The sequence below is a fragment of the Podarcis gaigeae genome (assembly GCF_964106915.1).
Source record: "Podarcis gaigeae genome assembly, chromosome: 14".
NCBI classification, from domain to species: domain Eukaryota; kingdom Metazoa; phylum Chordata; class Lepidosauria; order Squamata; family Lacertidae; genus Podarcis; species Podarcis gaigeae.
Genome location: NC_139690.1, coordinates 3,983,508 through 4,002,574, shown reverse-complemented (window position 1 = coordinate 4,002,574; position 19,067 = coordinate 3,983,508). Strand labels below are relative to the sequence as shown.

At 45.9% G+C, this 19,067-nt stretch overlaps 1 protein-coding gene across 3 annotated transcripts in view; it reads left to right on the top strand.

Annotated features, from left to right (window-relative positions):
- The first annotated feature begins 11,787 nt into the window (after nt 1–11,787).
- ANXA2 (annexin A2) overlaps nt 11,788–19,067 on the top strand; it is a 32,878-nt gene continuing 25,598 nt past the window's right edge. For 2 of the 3 annotated variants that reach the window (XM_083712848.1, XM_083712847.1), the window contains exon 1: nt 11,788–11,909. The gene's annotated coding sequence lies outside the window, so the exon portion shown is untranslated. Of the gene's footprint in view, nt 12,079–19,067 lie in introns of all 3 variants that reach the window. The other variant, XM_083712849.1, reaches the window with a different exon arrangement.

The following is a 19,067-nucleotide window of genomic DNA, read 5'->3' as shown; positions in this document are numbered from 1 at the left end:
CAGCAGAGATTTGGCAGGCATCCTCGCCTTTTTCACTTTCTTGAAGTCTTTTTCATGCCAACAGGCCTATGCAGCTGTTTAAACATTCAGCTGGCCACTAATTTTGATTGGTCACATTCTTGCTTTTCCAATGCAGTGCAGTGGTGAGAGTGTTGGACTAGGAGCTGGGAGACCAAGGTTCAAATCCCTGCTCCTCCACGAAGCTCCCTTGGGTGACCTTGGGCCAGTCCCTGCCTCTCAGCCTTGCTTGCCTCACTGACCTCACAGAATTGTTGAGGGGGGGAGAGGACTATTATATACACTACCTTGAGCTCCTTGGAGAAGAATGGAATACAATAAATAATAATGATTATTTTGTACTGCTTTTAATTGTTTTTTATATTTTATAGTTGCACAGCATCCTGAAGTTTTATGATATTGTAATATATACATTTTTATAAATAATTATTAAATTTGTTATGTGAAGTCATAATCATTCATCAATAATCGGAGTGCAAGCTTTCACTCTGAGTATCAACTAAACACTGAATTGATTAATTGGTGGGCAAGGAGAGTGAATTGAATTGTTGGTAATGAGATGTAAGTGTATATTTATTCATTTTGAGTTTGCTTTTTAGGCATCTTACTCTAACAGGAATTGAAACAATTAAACTGTTGGCTCCAATTTAAAATTACTTAATTGTTCAGTTAGAGACTTCTTCTTCTTCAGTATCAGTGATACTGCTGCACCCAACCCAGCCTCCAAGTGGTTAGAGATTCCAGGGGTGCCTGCACTCAGCCAGGGGTTGGTATCCTTGGAATGAAGGTGTAGACGGTGGTGTCTTTGGGATGCAAGCTTTTATTTACACAGACATGTGACCTGAGCATAGGATGGAGGGGCTCACAGCAGATCTTCCTTCCCCACTAGAGTTGGGCGAAGCACATCAGCATCAGCCAAAACTCACATACCAGCTCTGGCTATTGTTGGTCTACCTTACAAGGTGAGCTCACTTTCAGCAGCTGAGAGGGGTAGGGGGATTTCTCCATTGTCTCTAGGGCAGTAGGGCAAACTCTTCCTGATGTAAATGGCTGGCTAAGGTCTTTACCTAACAAAGGAACTGGTTGGGCTGGTTTCCTCTTATAGATTCTATTCTCACCTATACAGGATGCCCACCCCACCCCACTCCAAAAAACTATAGCAATATTTTTAAAAGACAATTGGACTACGTCCACTTGGGTTATGCAACACAGTTTGATCTTCTCCCAGGAAAACAGTTGGAAGATAGAAGACAAACCATCCCAACGTTTTGTGCACAAAGCAATTTAAAAAAATCACATTTCTAATTATAATGTTTAATAATAAACCACTTTTCCATGCAAAACGCTCAAAGGGATGTGCAAGATCAAAAGAAATCACAACCCCAAAGCAATAAGCATCACCACAGAACACTTAAAATATCAGTAAAGCACACGGTAAGTCAGATCCAAAATCTGTTTACACCAGCCTTGGCCAGCCTGGTCTCTCCAGATGCTTTAGGCCACAACTCACATCAGCCCTAGGCACCTGTTGAGAGTTATAGTCTGACCAGATATTTGACCTTGACTAAAAATGAGCAGGAAGTAAGTTTTTTCTTGCTGCCCTTGTTAAAGTGAACGCTATGCTGCAGCAGCTGCAGGAGGATATGAACTTGGTAGATGAGAAACTGGATGCCATGACTGCGGTAGCTAGAAAGTATGGATTGACAGGAGAAGAAGAGAGTGAAACCTTAGAACAATTGACCCAGGAAACTGACTTAAAGCAAACCCAAGGGCAGTGGGAGATGGAAGAGATTGTTATTATACCTCAAAAGTTACAAAATGAGAGATCTAATGTCGTTGAATCCAAAGGGTGTCTGCAAACTTCTGGAGTTAAGGGGATTCTTAGCTCTAGTGGGACTGTGAAACAAGAGAACAAGTTCTTTTGGAGCAACTACCGTTTGGATTACAAATTTAACAATGGGGAGTGGAACTGGGGGGAATGGACAAATGAAAATGGAGACTATGACTGTATGGAACTTCCCAGAGATCCACTCCCCAAGGAGAAGGGGAAGAAAGTACGAAAGACTTCAACAAGGGACAAGAAAGCGTCATATTACAACCAGGAGCAAGAAAATCTGCAGAGGTGGCATGGAAGTGACTTGAGAGCCTCAGACATTAGAACACCGGACTGAAAATTAAGATTAAAGGGAAGAAAGGACGGACGCAACCCGAAACCAGGAAGAAAGGGACGATGGACAAAACCAGAAGAGAACTTTCTTTTATATATTTGGCTATTTCTGAGTAACATTTGTGAAATAATAGACTGTGGCGGAAAGGAAATAATTGGCTTTAGTAGAAAGATTTGAAGGTAATAAGTATAAATATAATTTAAAGTCTAAATTTAAAGGTATATGGTTCGGAAAGTAAAGATAAAGTTAAAGATAATATTGATAAATTTGAAATAGATTGTTGAGATAAACTACTCTTTTTTTGATAAATATGGGAAGAATTTGCTGAAACAATGATTAAATTGGAATACAAAAAAGGGAAGTATGAGGAGGTCTAAGACACAAGATAATGAAATGAAGTTATTTTGAATCTTGTATACTTTTCTCTCTCTTTTTTCTTTTGTCTTTTTTCTGTTTTTGTTTGTTTATGCTTTAAATGCTTGAAAATTTGAATAAATATATATATTTTTTTTTAAAAAAGAGAGTTATAGTCCAAAACCTCTGTAGGGCTGCAGGCTGGCCAAGGCTGATTTACACCAAGCTGGGGGGACGGGGACTGCTGCATCTGAATCATCCTAAACTTTGACAGAAGTAACTTCAATCTCCGGTAGGCTGGTGGTGGCGACTGAAATGGACAGTCTGATTTCTGGCTGTGTTGTTGCCACTCTCCCCTTAGGGTATGTTTAGCTGTACAAAAGTGCAGCAGTTGTGTAACCACTGCAAATGGGAGTCATGAGTGATACCAGTAATATTCCAGAGCGCTTACGTAACTCCTCCTTATGTGTCTATGAATGATATTTTCGAGCTGTGATCACAGTTAATTATACGTTCCAATGGCTCGTCTTTATCTGGGACAGCCTTAAAGTTCTAAAGGCTCCTCTTCCAATGTCCCTCCTTTTGGTTTTGGGGTGGGTAGGGTGGGGTATTAAAAAAGATGTTTGAGTGAATGGCCAGAGGTGCAATTCTACGAATCTCAGCTCTGTTTTCGGGACTCACTAACAAGGATGGGGAATCTGTGGCTCTCCAAATGTTATTGGATTCCAACTCCTGCCAGCATCAGCCACCATGACCAGGAAAAGCCCCAGGAAGGCTCCTGTAGAGTTCATCTCTGTAGGGCAGGAAGAGGCAGCACCTGGTCTCCAGCAGGGCACTGCTGGCCAGGTCACGTTCTCCAGTTGATTAAGGGTCATCTTGAACTGTTGATAGTACATCATATGCCATTCTGCACACCAGGCGAGGCCAAGCTTTTATTGTTTATGGGACATTTATGTGGGGCTTAACCTTGTTGCACAGCACAGTAGTGGGCTCCCCCATTTTTTAGCTGCAAGGAATAGAAAAGATAGCATCCCCATGGCTACCACCTTGTTTTCTACCATGCACTGAACTGTGTCATTCCAGTGCATGAATGTTGGCATCTGTTTGTCTCGGGAGACAATGGTGGAGTGCACCTTTGAGGCGTTGGCGAGTAACAGCACCTGCTGTGACTGAAGAGGCTGATACAGGAGAGACATGTTTTGTTGCAGCTGGGGCAGATGCAGATGTCTGCTTGTGCTGCTGCAGATGCACTATGACGTTTCTTCTCTCCTAGCGGTCATTCCTCCTCTGGTCACTGCTATAGATGCACGATTTGTCTCCAGGTGCTGCGACCATCTGCAAGGGATCCCCACATGGCAGGGTTGATGTTGCCAGCCTTCAGCCGTGTTTGCAGACATCTTTGAAATGCAGAGTTGGTCTGCCAATGGGCCTGGTTCCCCGTAGAACAAGTCCTTGGATATGCATGACAGGAAAAAGAAAATGGTGGCCACAACTATATTTTGGCATGCAGGACTCAATGGTTCGGGAGTAGAAGAGGCTATGGGCAGGCAAGAACCAGTGTATTGAACCCTGCCAAAAACAGGGGGCCTGACAGCTGCCTGAGAAAGCTGGATGCCAGGCCAGATTGATACAGTTGCCTCCAGCTCCCAGCAAACCCATCTAGCATGGCGAGGGAGATTATGGGAGTTGCAGCCCAGCAATATCTGCAAAGCCACTGGTCCCCCATCCTGTAGGAGGCCAGTCTTTGCCAACCTGCTGCTTTCCAGCTGTTTTAGATTACAACTCCCATCAGTCCTAGCCTGCAGAGTCCTGTTCCCATCAGTCCCAGAATCACCCAGTTGCAGTCTGGGGCTGATGGGAGCTTTAGTCCCATACAGCAGGCAGGCTCCAGGTTGATGAAGGCTTCAGCAGGTGGAATTGAGTCTTTAGTGATATGTCCATTAATGGAGCCTGGAAGTAATGTAAGAATTGAGTGTGGCAAGTATCTACTTGCCCTGTTTCCTTCCCTTGATGTTCTAGAGAGAGATAAATATGCTTCAGACTAGGCCTTGAACATGTTTGCATTTACACCCCAGAAGCACACTCAACTAGGAAAATAAAACATTTGCAAGCAGTTTTTCCTCCCTCATGGGCAATGATGCTACTTTACAAAGGATTATGGAAAGCAAACAAAATTTTCCGGCGATGCATGCCGAGTGCTGGAATGCAATTGTGTGTGTGTGTGTGTGTGTGTGTGTGTGTACATGGAAGTCCAACAGCAAAGAAATCCTTGATGCCAAGGATTAGTTTGCTAGGTGGAGCACCTAACAAGATCTGCTCGGTCTGCTGGATAAAGAGCTGGCTGTGGTGTCCTCACATTTCCTGATGTTGTAAGACTTCTGGCATCTGATTCATGCTGCAGGCAGCCAGGCCTCTTCAACTAAAGCTCTTCATTTTGCAAACTGAAGAGCAAAGGGAGAAAATATGAAGACAGAGCTGTTCTGCCTGGCCTTTGGTTTGGACTCAGCCTGACCCTTATGGTTTTGATCTATGGGCTACTTTTAAAATGAGGCTGCATTTTAAATTGCATTTTAACATGTATTTTAAATTGGTGTTTTTTCCTATTATGTTTTTACTGTACTTTTACTGGTGTTAGCCACCCTGAGCCCGGCTCTGGCTGGGGAGGGCAGGGTATAAATAATAATAATAATAATAATAATTGTTGTTGTTGTTGTTATTATTATTATTATTATTATTATTATGATTATTATTATTATTATTATTATTATTATTATTTACCAAGTAGCTTGGGGGTAGGCTGGGGGTGTCCACTGAACAATATCAACTGAGGTACAAACTGATTCATCTCAGCGAGGGAGAGGGCATGGGCGTAGCCAGGATTTTTTGTTGGGGGCAGAACCGACATGATTGGTTAGTTAGTTAAGTATTACATTGTTTTACTTGATCTGGGGGGGCAGCTGCCCCCTGCCTCCCCTGGCTACACCCATGACAGGGGGTGGGAGAGGCAATGAATGGGGAGAAAGCACACAACTGCCACCCACCCACCCACTATTTTCCAAATCAGGTTTGCTCCTTCTCACCTGCTACTCTTTTGCCTACTGGTGGAAAATATTTGTTGAATTTATATCCCAGCCTTCCTCCCCAAGGAGCCCAGGACAGCAAGACAAGCAGAAGCTGGGTGGGGGAGAGGATTTTAATTGGAGGAAATGACACAGAGGAAATGATTAAGCACCCCCTTCCTTTCTGTCTCTGAACAAATTTCATACCCACCAATACTCCTCAGATAAAATAGGGACATTTTCACCTGAGGAAGGTTGGAGGGTCTGCTGCCCCTTTAGCGTAAGCGGTTTCTCCCACCCCCAGGAGTTCTCACTCAGCCCAACTGACGCTCAGAGCATTTCCTGTCAGAAGAAGGGCAAATGCCACCACCATTACACCAATTGGACACAGCACACACTGTCGTGAGAAAAGCCCTTAATTACAATTTTATTTTATTATTTGGTGTATTTACAAAGAGAATAGCACAAACCAATAATTTCTTTTTAGAAAGGGACAAGATTAGATGTGGATTTTTTGATTTTTTTTTAATGAAGACTCCTTGAGCTCCGCTCCCCCTTTCCTCCCGCCCAGGATGGTCCTGCCCTCTGCCCACATCTCCAGGCTGGCACATCACACGGGGCTGGGCCTCTGGGTGGCGGCTTCTCTTCCTCCCTGCCCACTCTCCAGCAGTCATTACAAGCTGCCCAGGAGAGGAGGCCAACAGCAGTGGCCACGGGAGGCCATGGGTTGCTCTTTCACAGCTGCCACTGCCGCTGCTGCTCAGAGCAAGCCCCAGCTCAGCTTCTTCTCTGAGCTCAGCAGAGGTGAGGGAAACTGGGACATTCCAGGATCAAATCGGAAGTCGGAATGGCTTCTGCAGTGGCGGAGCTTCATGCTCCAGCACGGTGGGGAGGGGCAGAGAGCAGGTGGGGGGCTGGTGCACGTCCTGGGGGTGTGGCACATTATCTCTGGGGGCGGGGCGCCCAGCGCAGGGGGGGCAGCCGCGATGGCAGCCGCGATGGCACCCTGCCAGGATCACACTGCCAGGGGCGGTGCGCTCCCCCCGCACTCCTCTTCCTCCGCCAGTGGGCTTCTGTAATTCTGGGACTATCCCTGGAAAATAGGGAAACTTGAAGGGTATGAGACCAGTTCATTGCACTGGTTCTGAAATATAAGATTACTTGCGCAGAGCTGGTTCCAAGGTGTGGTTTGACCTTACCTATTTTTGCATATACACACCATCCCCAGAACGTAACCCCCCCACAAGTTGCAAGTCCACTTTATGTGAAAACCTTTTCACACCCCACACAGATACTGACAGGACCCACTAAGCAAAATATGGGGGGTCACAGTACAGGGTTAGTTGCTGCAGGTCCTGGTAGCCACCCCTTGGCAGTTCAACAGCACTTCCTTGACCTTAGATTAATTTGCGAGCAACTTTCCAAGGTTCTCTCACTCCAGCCACAGAAATGCTGGGCCCGGTTCCTCGTTAGTCATCTCTTGGCGCTGCCTTGTCCTTTGCTAAGCACATCTAGAAACAGTTCTCCTCACTCTGATTTTTTTAAAAAATCATTTAAATTGCTAGGCAAACTCTCTTAGAAGAAAAGGGCACTGAAAAAAGAAGAATGCATGTTGTTGTTGTTTTCTCTTGCTAGCATCAGGCAGCCAAATCCTGTGCACGTCTGCTCAGAAGGAAGTGTTCCGTGGCACTTGCTCTCAGGTAAGTGTGTACAGGATCACACCCTTTTAAGTCCAATGTAAATGTGCAGAGGACTGAAGCCCTTAAAATGCAGCAAATCAGTGTGCTTGGATTTACATTTTTCCCAGCAGACCTATACAACTGAGTGCCACCATTTCACTTACTGGTGCATGCTCACTGGTAGCCATGTACATGGTTCAGCACACAGGCTCATGACACACATTTGCATAGAATGAGCATGTGCTAATTTATATGTATTGGTGCAAATTTATGGTGACTTTCAGAGTGGGCGGGTGGGGTGAACTCTTGCTGGTGGGACTTACCCTGAACCAGGGGGGCATCTAGGAGGGGCTGAGGGGCCCCCTGAAATTTTCAGGGAGGGAGCCGGGCCCCCTCAATATTCTGTCGTCTGCAGTGGGCCTTGTGGGGCCTACCTACCTATGTCACATGTGTGCTGGGAACCCCCAAAGTTGGGCAGGACCTGGCACCTGTGCCCTGAACTGGGGTCTGCCAAGAGATTTTCTGGATCCAGGAAGGACACCACGTGCAGGTGGTTTTATTTATTTGTTTTGTGCATTCTGTCCCCCTTTCCCCTCCAAGGAGCTCCAGGTGGCCCACATGGTTCTCTTCCCAGAACAACCCTTTAAGGTAGGTTAAGCTGAGAGGCAGGCACTGGTCATCTGGGCCACCCAGTGTTGGGATTTGAACCCTGGTCTCCCAGGTACACTGCAATGGCTCTCTGTCCCGCCTGCCACCAAGAACTGTTGCTTGTACAGAACTAAGTCAGGGGCTCCTGGGAAAGTGAAGATGATATGTACCTGAGGTTTCCCCAGGCCTGCGCTTTGTCCCCTGTCCACTTGCTAGGGAGGAAAAATAATGTGAGTTGTAAAAAGTAAGGTAAGGTAAGGGTAAGAAAAGGTCTAGGGCACAGCCCCCTTGGTCTGCCCCTTAACAGTGCTCCTAGAAGAAAGAAAGGCAGACTCTTAGAACTGCATTTTGTACACATACCTTGTCTGGAGAACTGCACTGCAAAATTTGAAGAAATGCGAATTTTGAAGGAGAATTGTTTTGGTTCAGTTATCATTTCAGAAAGTTTGAATTAGGTAAGTCCACATCTAAATGGGAACCTAGACAAAGTTTTCACCCATCCTTATGCCCCTAACAATACCTGTGGAGATGGAGAATATTATACCTAAAAGAAAAGCTTTGAAAAGTTTTGAAAGAAAACAGCTATATCGAGTCTCCCCACCCCTCAAATGGGTAGCATGTCCCTACTGGCAGGGATTTTTCTTTTTTAGAAGGCAAGAAGAGTCTGCCAGGGGCCTTCTAGTCCAGCACCCTGTTCTCATAGCAGCTGGCCAGGTGCCTGTGAGAAACCCTCAAGCAGGATCTGAGCACAAGAGCCCCCCCCCCCCCGGCCGGTGGTTCCAGCAACTGTTATCCAGAAACACCTCTGCCTCCAACCATCCTGGCGCGCAGCTGTTGATAGCCTTCTCCTCCATGAATTTGCCCAATCCTTGTTCTAAGGCATCCAGGTTGGTGGCCATCACTGCTTCCACAGCTTATCTATCTATCTATCTATCTATCTATCTATCTATCTATCTATCTATCTCTATCTATTATCTATCTATCTATCTATCTATCTATCTATCTATCTATCTATCTATCTATCTATCATCTATCTATCTATCTATCTATCTATCTATCTATCTATAATCATCATCTATCTATCTATCATCTATCTATCTATCATCTATCTATCTATCATCTATCTATCTATCTATCTATCTATCTATCTATCTATCTATCATCTATCTATCTATCTATCTATCTATCATCTATCTATCTATCTATCTATCTATCTATCTATCTATCATCATCTCTATCTATCTATCTATCTATCTATCAATCATCTATCATCTATCTATCTATCTATCTATCTATCTATCTATATCTATCTATCTATCTATCATCATCATCTATCTATCTATCTATCTATCTATCTATCTATATATCTATCATCTATCTATCTATCTATCTATCTATCTATCTATCTATCTATCTATATCTATCTATCATCTATCTATCTATCTATCTATCTATCTATCTATCTATCTATCTATCTATCATCTATCTATCTATCATCTATCTATCTATCATCTATCTATCTATCTATCTATCTATCTATCTATCTATCTATCTATCTATCTCTATCTATCTATCTATCATCTATCTATATCTATCATCTATCTATCTATCTATCATCTATCTATCTATCTATCTATCTATCTATCTATCTATCTATCTATCTATCTATCTATCTATCTAATCTATCATCTATCTACTTATCTATCATCTATATCTATCTATCTATCTATCTATCTATCTATCTATCTATCATCTATCTATCTATCTATCTATATCTATCTATATCTATATCTATCTATCATCTATCTATCATCTATCTATCTATCTATCTATCTATCTATCTATCTATCTATCTATCATCATCTATCTATCATCTATCTATCTATCTATCTATCTATCTATCTATCTATCTATCTATCTATCATCTATATCTATCTATCCATCTATAAATAAAAATTGTCTAGTAGTACCTTGGAGACCAACTAAGTTTGTTCTTGGTATGAGCTTTCGTGTGCATGCACACTTCTTCAGATAGTTTGCATCTATGTGCTTTTTGATGGTACAAAGTTCTGGCCCCTCTTGCTTGGTTTTGCTGCCATTTTGTGCGGACATCCACGGCACTTCCATCAAGATAGGAGTACCTGGGCCTCCTTTTTTACCAAGATGAGAAGACATGAGGTTTCTGAAAATTAAAAAAGTGTCCCCACTGAGTTCAGTGAAGTTTTATTCCCAGGAGCCAAGCAAATTCCCTGCAAGGGAAGCAGCACATTTTCCCTGATCTCCACTGAGCTCAATGAGGTCTCCCTTTGAGTCAAAAGTGTGCCTAGGATCCCCCGGCAATCCTATGCACACTTTCTGACCTGGGAGTAGGCCCCACACATCCTTAAGTTCAAGTGCCCCTTGCTTTTGAGTGAAGAAGGAGAGGCCTCTAAAGCAGTAAGACTCCTCTGGAGAGGCTGAAGAGGGCTAACTTCAGAGTCAATCAATCAAGCATTTTATTTGTATGCCGCCTTTCCAAAGTTAAAACCAGGCTCAAGGCGGCTTACAACATACAGCAAATTCCACAACTACAAATATAAGTAGTAGTAATAAACATCAAAAAGTACACAACCAAATTGAACAATTTCCACCTAAATCATAAGATCCATACTAAGATACAAAAAATCAACAGCTAGAACCCCGAGAGCAACAACGATCCCTAAGCAATGCTCCAGCCCAAGTCTAGCAGTGTGTAGAAGGATCGGCGCCAGCTTGGAAATGGAGGAACCTTGCACTTTGGCAGGGCTATGTGGACTCTGGTTATTGCAGAGAAGATACAAATCATGTGTTTCTAAGAGCAGTGGTTTCGTTTCCTACGCTTAGAGATACAAAATTCTCTTCCCCCACCCAATCACAAAACCCAGCTAAACCAAGGTGTATTTCACTGCCTTTATTTTCCAACATTTCCTCTACTTATTTGGAAAATACCTCTCTTTTTGTAACTTTAAGGTTTGTTTGTGATTTTAACAACAGCAAGAGCATCTGTGACTAAATTTTGGGAACTGTTTGATTGAAACATTATTAACAACCTAAAAGTGCAGCATTTTTAGTATTTCCAAGTCTGGCAAATGGCTCTGGGCGGGGAGATCCCATAAATTAAAAGCTGCTAGAGAACGCAGTACAATTGACAGATCTTTTTTGAAATATGGTATGATTTTATTTCATTGACAAATGAAGTTCATCATGGCCAGGTGGCCTCTCCTACCTGTACCAAGGTGTGGATCTTGAGAGTGTTTACTCTAGTGAGTTTATGCTTCTTTTAATTTGTTGGAATTATCAATAGTATATGTGGAAACAGTGCTCTTAGCCTTTCATTTTTTTTGCAGGTAAATTGATGAGTTTGAGACAACAATTGCTTGCACAGCTGCCATTGTAACCATCTTCATTTCCTTGCTGGAAGTTGCGATTTATACACCTCTTGAGTGTAAAAAAACAACAGCAAGTGCTTTGCAAAAAAAGATATCAACAATAATTTAAAACATTCAAAATATCAACATCAACAGCAATCAAAAGACAGATTAAAGCATGCATCACCATTACAACTTGGTGGGCTCGGAGAGATTTCACTCGGGATGTCCTTCCTTTGCTATAATTTAAAAATCAATTTAAAATGTTGCACTTTGGGGTTCTTAATAATGTCAAAAATAGTAATTGTTTTTTAAAACTCTGAAACATTTACGGGGCGGAGGGAAGCTGTTTCAAGCCGGGCCGGGGTCGGGGGCCTCGGGCCCGCCCTCCCCGCTTCCCTTCCCGAGGCGAGGCTGAGTCAGAGGCGGCGGCGGGCCGGGTGGGGCGGGGCGGGCCGGGCTGGCTCGGCTCTGGAGGGCGGCGCCTGCCGCGGCCGGAGAGGCGCGGGACCCGCGGCTGCTACAAAAACCCCACCCCGCCCGCCTCTCGCCCGTGCTCAGCCGGACTCGGAGTCTGCAGCCGTCGCCGCCTGCTCGGTAAGTCTCCGGGGGCGCTGCATCCGGAGCGGCTGCGCCTGGATTGACTCCGAAGTGATCTGGATTGAATCTGGATTGACTCCGAAGTGAGGCGGCGGGAGAATTGCACTGCCTTGGTGCGCTTCCATGAGAAGTCAGTCCCGTTGAGTTCAGTGGGACTTACTCTTGCGTAAGCGCGCTCGACCCAGCCTCTCCTTTATCGGGGGGGGGGGGGGCTGCGTGTGTCTGGTGGGTGGTGGGCAAAGGTTTGCCCTGCAAAGGAGCTCGGGGGGATTGGGGCCGCCGTTGAAACCGGCGGGGCTGACTTGGGAGGAGGGCTGCGACGGCTGGGAGTGGCCCTCGGTGCGCTTCGGAGAAAGTCTCCATAGGATCGGGCGTTTAGGCTGACGTCCTACCAAGCCTACCAGGTGTCCTGGTAACTCTACAATTGGGAGCCAGAGTCGCATGGGCGTGAAGTGTGCAGGGACACCCAACTGTCAAAGCAGAAATGCAAAATGGAAAAGGTTTCTCGGCTGTTCAGAGTGCCAAGAAGCTCCTTAAAAATATAGAAAAGGGGGAAAAATAAATTTTCATTCTGCTGGGGTGAAATGCAAACTAGCAGAACGTGACAAACATTTTCTAGTCTTGTCTTTCTGCTTACTCATCTCTTGCAATACATTTGATTTTAATTTTTGCCAATTCACATACCTGGCTGCATTCTCAGCCATTTCTGCATCCTTGCTCCCTGGGTGCCCAGCACCTGGCCTGTAGACTCCCCCAAGCAGAGTTGGGTCCTGTGTGTGGAGTCTCTGCTTCTGTCCCTCCTTGGTGCTTTAGAGTCCCAGAATGGTCGAGGTGGAAGGGACCCTGAGGGTCATCTAGTCCGGCTCTCTTGCTCTAGCTGGTAGGGCAGCATCCAAAGACGCCCAGGAGATGAGATTTGCAGTATGGATAACTTGGGGACCTTTGGAATGAGGGGCCGTTTGGAAATGCTATTAATAATAAAGCTTCTGAATGGTTAGACGAGGCTTTAAGCCTTCTGTGTGAGCTGTAGCCTTGCATGCTTTGGGGACAGCTGAAAGAGAGAAGCCTTCTTTTCTGGGTTGTCGTGCTGCAATAACAGTGTGTTCATTTATTCACCACCCCTCTTTTTGGCCCTCCAACTCCAGGAGGCAAGGATCGAGTATCCAGGCTTGAGAGCTTTCCTTTAAAAGTTTCCACCTTGTGTGTGGGCACAACCCCCCCCCCCCATGCGTGGCTCCCTTTCCCCAAGGCTTGTGTAGGAGACGGTCCCACCCCTTGGTGCCCTCTCTGCCAGTGGCCCATTGCCAGCAAATCCCAAAGGGCAGCCCAGGGGCAAGGACTGGATTACAAGCGGCCCCTTCCAGAGCCCATCCCGAGAGGAGAATAACTGGTCGTGATGGTGCTGTGTAAATTTCCCTGCTTGCCTTTGCTGGCTGTGGAGATTCCCGCTCTCGGCTATTAGTTTCAGTCCAAGCCTTGGGTGTGTCCGCCTTCTCGCCCGAACGGCTCTCCTGTTACGTCATTCTGTGAAATATGCTCTTCTCACCCCACAGGCCAGAGCTTGGCATGCTGCAGCAAGTTGTGCAGTAAGCAAAGATGTACTGAGAAAGGGCCACACCCGTCCTGCATGCTCTGTTTGGGGGAATTATGGATGACTGCAGTGCCTGAATAATAGGAGGAGGCTGCCCCTGAATGAAGTCCACAACCCCCACAACACCTCCCCAATTATCCCCCCCCCAAAAAAAAATCTTCAAAAACCAGTTGCTACCTCTGGCCCAACAGTAATCTAACATCTGGATGATTGCATAATCTTTTCAAGTTTCTTGTGAAATGGTTGCGGGGTGTGTGTGTTTGTCTCCTGAAGATATTTGCTTGTTTTCTGAACATAGCTTACTATCTCTTGACCTGAACCTACTTTCCATGGTTGTTGTGAGGCTAAAAGGGGGACAGTTGTTTTCGTTTTGTAACATGTTACAGTTAAAGCATATTTGTAAATAATTTTAAGGCCACAGTCCTAATTCTATTGACCTGGGATGAAACCCCATTCAATTCAAAGTGACTCACAGTGCAATTCAAAAGTTAAGTCGGTGAACCAAAATTCTGCAGTTGCTCAGAGAAATTAATAAAAGATTTAAAGTAGCTGCATTTCTGAAGTATTTATCAATGCTTGTTTTGCCTGCAGTGGAACATTCCTCTTGTACAGATATACAGTATGGTGTTTTATAAATGTAGAAAATGGCTTCTGCATTTCTCCCCAGTTTCCTGACTTCTAGAATGTGCTTCTGACAAAGCAGGCTTGAGTCCAGCCCACTAAAACTCCTGCTGCAGTAAATCTGATGGTTGTAAAGGAGCCACAGGACTCCTGGTGCCAGCACTCCGCAGATACTGGCCACCCTCCAGGAGGGCTGCAATATACCAGCCTCCCCCAACATTGTTCCCTCTTTTCGTACCACAGCTCCCATCTGGCTGGAGCTAATGCAAATTATGGCCCAACCTGGAGGACACCCAGTATATGTACTGCTAGTTAACAACAACATCTTTGGAGTTTTTGGGGATCCTGACTCTTCCCTCCCTCCAGGTCCAGAAAGTCATAGTAGTGTAGAGGGTAGAATGTCAGGCTGGTTCAAATCTGGCTCAGCTTAACCTCCTTTGCAGGGTGATCATAGAATGATAGCGATCCTGATCATAGAATGATAGAGACCCCAAGAGTCATCGAACCCAATCCCCTGCAAAGGAGGAGTCTTGACTAAAGCATCCATGACAGACGGCCACCCAGCCTCTGCTTAAAAACCTACAATGGAGAATCCACCACATCCACTGCCAAACAGTTCTTACCATTGGTAAAGGTAAAGGTAAAGGTACCCCTGCCCGTACGGGCCAGTCTTGACAGACTCTGGGGTTGTGCGCCCATCTCACTTAAGAGGCCAGGGGCCAGCGCTGTCCGGAGACACTTCCGGGTCACGTGGCCAGCGTGACAAAGCTGCATCTGGCAAGCCAGAGCCGCACACGGAAACGCCATTTACCTTCCCGCTGGTAAGCGGTCCCTATTTATCTACTTGCACCCGGAGGTGCTTTCGAACTGCTAGGTTGGCAGGCGCTGGGACCGAGCAGCGGGAGCGCACCCCGCCGCAGGGATTCGAACCGCGACCTTTCGATCGGCAAGTCCTAGGCGCTGAGGCTTTAACCCACAGCGCCACCTGCGTCCCAGACTCTTACCATTGGTAGGTTAAGATAAAAATGGGTGTGGCGAAACCATGCATACTACCCTGTTCTCCTTGCAGGGAGAGAAATGTGGTAATTTTCTCTCTCTCCTTTGCCTCTAGAGTTGGGCAACTGACATTTGGCCCAGGGGTTTCCTGTTGCTCCCTTCTGATGCGTATTATACCCTTTGATTCTGTGGGATGCCTTTGTGAAGAAACCATCGACCAGTGTAGTGGTGTGAAGCTGCAAGTCACAGTTGACGTGAAAGACGGGTGGGAGGGAGGTGAAATCTGCCCCAGGCTGGCTCATGAGCAGAGCTCTCTTGACTTGTAGGTGCTGGCACAGCCCAGCAACACAGCCTTGCCTCTCCTTCCAGCTAAATAACTAGCACTGCAAAAAATAAAAAGGTTCATTTTTTTAATAGTGCTTTCAAACACTGAGTAGGAGAGCTGGCTTCTCTTCCTGCCTCCTCCCTGCTTTGAACTTAATTAAGTTCTGCTGCAGAGTTTGGCATGATCTCATTCTGGCTTGCTGTCTTTGTGGGTTCCGTTTGCAGCAGTGACTGCCCGCCTTTTCCTGCAAAATACTTATCAAAACGAGAAAGCTTTCAGCAATCCTGTTTTGGTTTAGAGAAGGCCTCCCCCCTTCTCACCGTTCCTGTGGAGGTAGACCTCTTGGGTGCATCCTTTGGGGCAGCTCTGTGCCTCCCTCTCCTCCTTGCAGCCCCACATTCCTCCATGGCCACACCCAGCCTTCCTTGGAGACGTGGCTCACACAAGCTCAGGGTTTCCATTCTCTCATTCTGAAGACTTCTGAAACTTGAGCAACACCTTGCTTTTTGTTTTTCTGTTTCTTGCCATCCCCAGAGGGGCCACTCCCTTTCAGGCTAGCACAATAGCCCTGGCCATGCCTAGTGAACAGTTGCCAGGAGCTCCTCTCTCTCCCCTTTTCTTGGACTTGATCTGTGCGTCCAGCGAACACTCCGAAGGCTGGTTCAAGGACTTGGCTGGGGCAGAAGGAAGGTGCCAAACGCAAGACAGAGAGAGGATTGGGGCTTTTTTTTAAAAAAAGGGTGGCAATGTTTAGTCAATTGATTGGTTACTTACTTATTTCATAAGATTTAAACACCACTCAATTGTTAAAACCCAAAGTGGTTTCCAAAAAAGATAGAAAAGAAGAAGCGCGGGTGTCGCTGTGGGTTAAACCACAGAGCCTAGCGCTTGCCGATCAGAAGGTTGGTAGTTCAAATCCCTGTGACGGGGTGAGCTCCCGTTGCTCGGTCCCTGCTCCTGCTAACCTAGCAGTTTGAAAGCACAAAGTGCAAGTAGATAAATAGGTACCGCTCCAGTGGGAAGGCAAACTGCATTTCCGTGCACTGCTCTGGTTCACCAGAAGCGGTTTAGTCCTGCTGGCCACATGATCCAGAAGCTGTCTGTGGACAAACGCCGGCTCCCTCGGCCAATAAAGCAAGATGAGTGCCGCAACCCCAGAGTCGGTCACGACTGGACCTAATGGTCAGGGGTCCCTTTACCTTTACATTTAAGAAGGATTAACAACAATAATTTATGACTTTTCAAAAGTTAAAATAACAGTAAGCTAAAAACAGATAAAAATTTACATCAGCTTTCTAAACATCTAGGGTAGGCTTGACTACACAATACTGTTTTTAGCAGGCACCAAAATGGGTACTGTGAAGGTGCCTGCCTGACATCAATTGGCAGGGAGTTCCAAAGTGTAGGTGGTGCCACACTAAGACATTGAGTTCTTTAAAAATTCAGAGCATGTATTATGTTGGCACCTGAGCCAGGAGAAGGTGCCTCTTGCAAAGCAATCCAACTTGGATGGCTTTTTTAAAGAACTGGACAGATTCCTGTAGGAGGTGGCTATCAATGGCTCTGCTGTGCCTGCAGTGTTGGCTTCTGAATCCCAGCTGCTGGAAGCCACAGGAGGGGAGAATGCTCTTGTGCACAGACCCTGCTTGCAGGTGCCCCCCGGGCATCTAGCTGCCCACTGTGAGAACAGGATGTGGACCATATGGGCCATTGGCCTGATCCTGCAGGCTCTCCTTGTGTTCTTTTGAAAGTTCCTTCTAAGGATTCTCTGGAGAGTTCTCCTTTGTGAATTAAACTCTATGGCTTCCCCCGGGGCAGGCATCTTATTCTGCGCTGCCCCTGTTCCTCATCTGCTTGAATGACACCAGGCTATTCCGTCATGCTCTGGTCAAGTTTTGAGCATGTGTAGATCTGAACTTGAATCCATGTCCAGCTGTGATGCCGCCTTGAAATAATAATTTTACCTATTAACACACATTTTAAAAACTCAAGGAGAAACAGAAAGGGCATGGTGATTATGCCTCTGGTATGGTTTGAGCTTTAAGGGTTATGGTGAATTTTCTGGAATTAAGTAGCTCTAAGTTTCACATGGCATCCTTGGAGGGGGTAATGAAGGCCCTGCGGCTTGGGTGGCTGCCCCCCTTGATTCTCATTCTGCCCCATGGGATGCAGATGTATCTTACTCTTCATCACACTGAGCTAAACAACACAGCCTTTAGTTCCTTCTTCCATTAGGAGCCAAGTGGTGTATCCAGCTTTGGCAACTTTCATACAATTCATTTAAAGCACTATGATCCCAACTTCAAACAGTCATGGCTTCCCCACCCCAAAGAATTCTGGGAGCTGCAGTGCGTTAAGGGTTCTGAGAGTTGTCAGACTGTTCCCCTCTCAGAGCTACAGTTCCCAGAGTGGCTTAACAGTTGATCTCTCTTCCCAGGGAACTCTGAGAATTGTAGCTCTGTGAGGGGAATAGGGATCTCCTAAAAACTCTCCGCCCTTTGGGGGAAGCCATGAGTGTTTAAAGTGGTGTCATAGTGCTTTAAACGGATGGTGTGGCCAGCGTACTTCTCAGGGTCTCCTCTGGGAAAACGTGGTTCCAGGGGAGGCTGGGCTATGATTAGCCCTCAGCCAGCCAGCCCCCAACTGCCGACCTCCTTGCTTACAACCAGTCCAGGGGGTGGCATGGCCTGTCAGCTGCCTCCCCCTCCTTCGTCTCTGTGTTAACCCACTTGGAACTCAGCAGGGAGAAGGATGGGTTTGCCTGCCATTGGCTCTTGCTCCCCCCCCCCCCCCGTGGGGCTGCCCCTTCGTCTCTGCCAGCATCAGCCGCCACTGCTTCGTTCAATACCACCGAATGGATGCTATGCCTTCTGCTGCACTTAGATTTCAGTACAGTACATCATTTGGTTGAAAACTGATTTGTGTCAATTTCCCTGCAGGCTTGCAATCTTGGTTTAAAGCTCTGTGTCGAATGAGAGCTTGTGTTCCTTCTATAATAAGAAAGAGCAAACCCTTTTGTGCTCTTTGTCTGAGCTGTTGATAGATGTGACAGGTTAAACCTCAGGGTACGTGGCAGACCACTGTCCCTAATACCTGTATCAGGCACAGCTCTCTTGAAGGGTGAACCATTCTGTGCTTAAGAAAAAGCAATAATTTTTTTTTGCAATTGGACTAAATTGTACACTTTAGGCTATTCAGTTAGAATCAATTGAGTTCTGGGCAATTTTGCACAAATGTTAGGTGTACGCAATTTTGGCTGGGTTTCCATGCTAAGCTAGACCCTTAATTTTTGTTGCTAAAGTCTAGGCAGTGCAAGCTGTGACAGAATTATAGCCTCAATTACTTACTGGGCAGAGGAGATTGCGGGAATTGATGTATATGCTCAGATGGGGACTCAGGGCTACAGCGGAAGAGGGAAGGCATTTCATAGTCTGATGTTTGCAAACACCTTGGGAACTCTGGTGTAGGGTTTTTTTTGTGTCTGTGTTTTCCAAGTCTCTAGTGCAGGCAGGCATAAAGAACCTGTATCTCTCCATTGCTCCCCCCCAGCCTGACCAGCAGTCGAGGATGATTGGAGAGGGGCGTTTCCCACCCCTTCCCTAGTGGTTTGTGCATTTCCAAC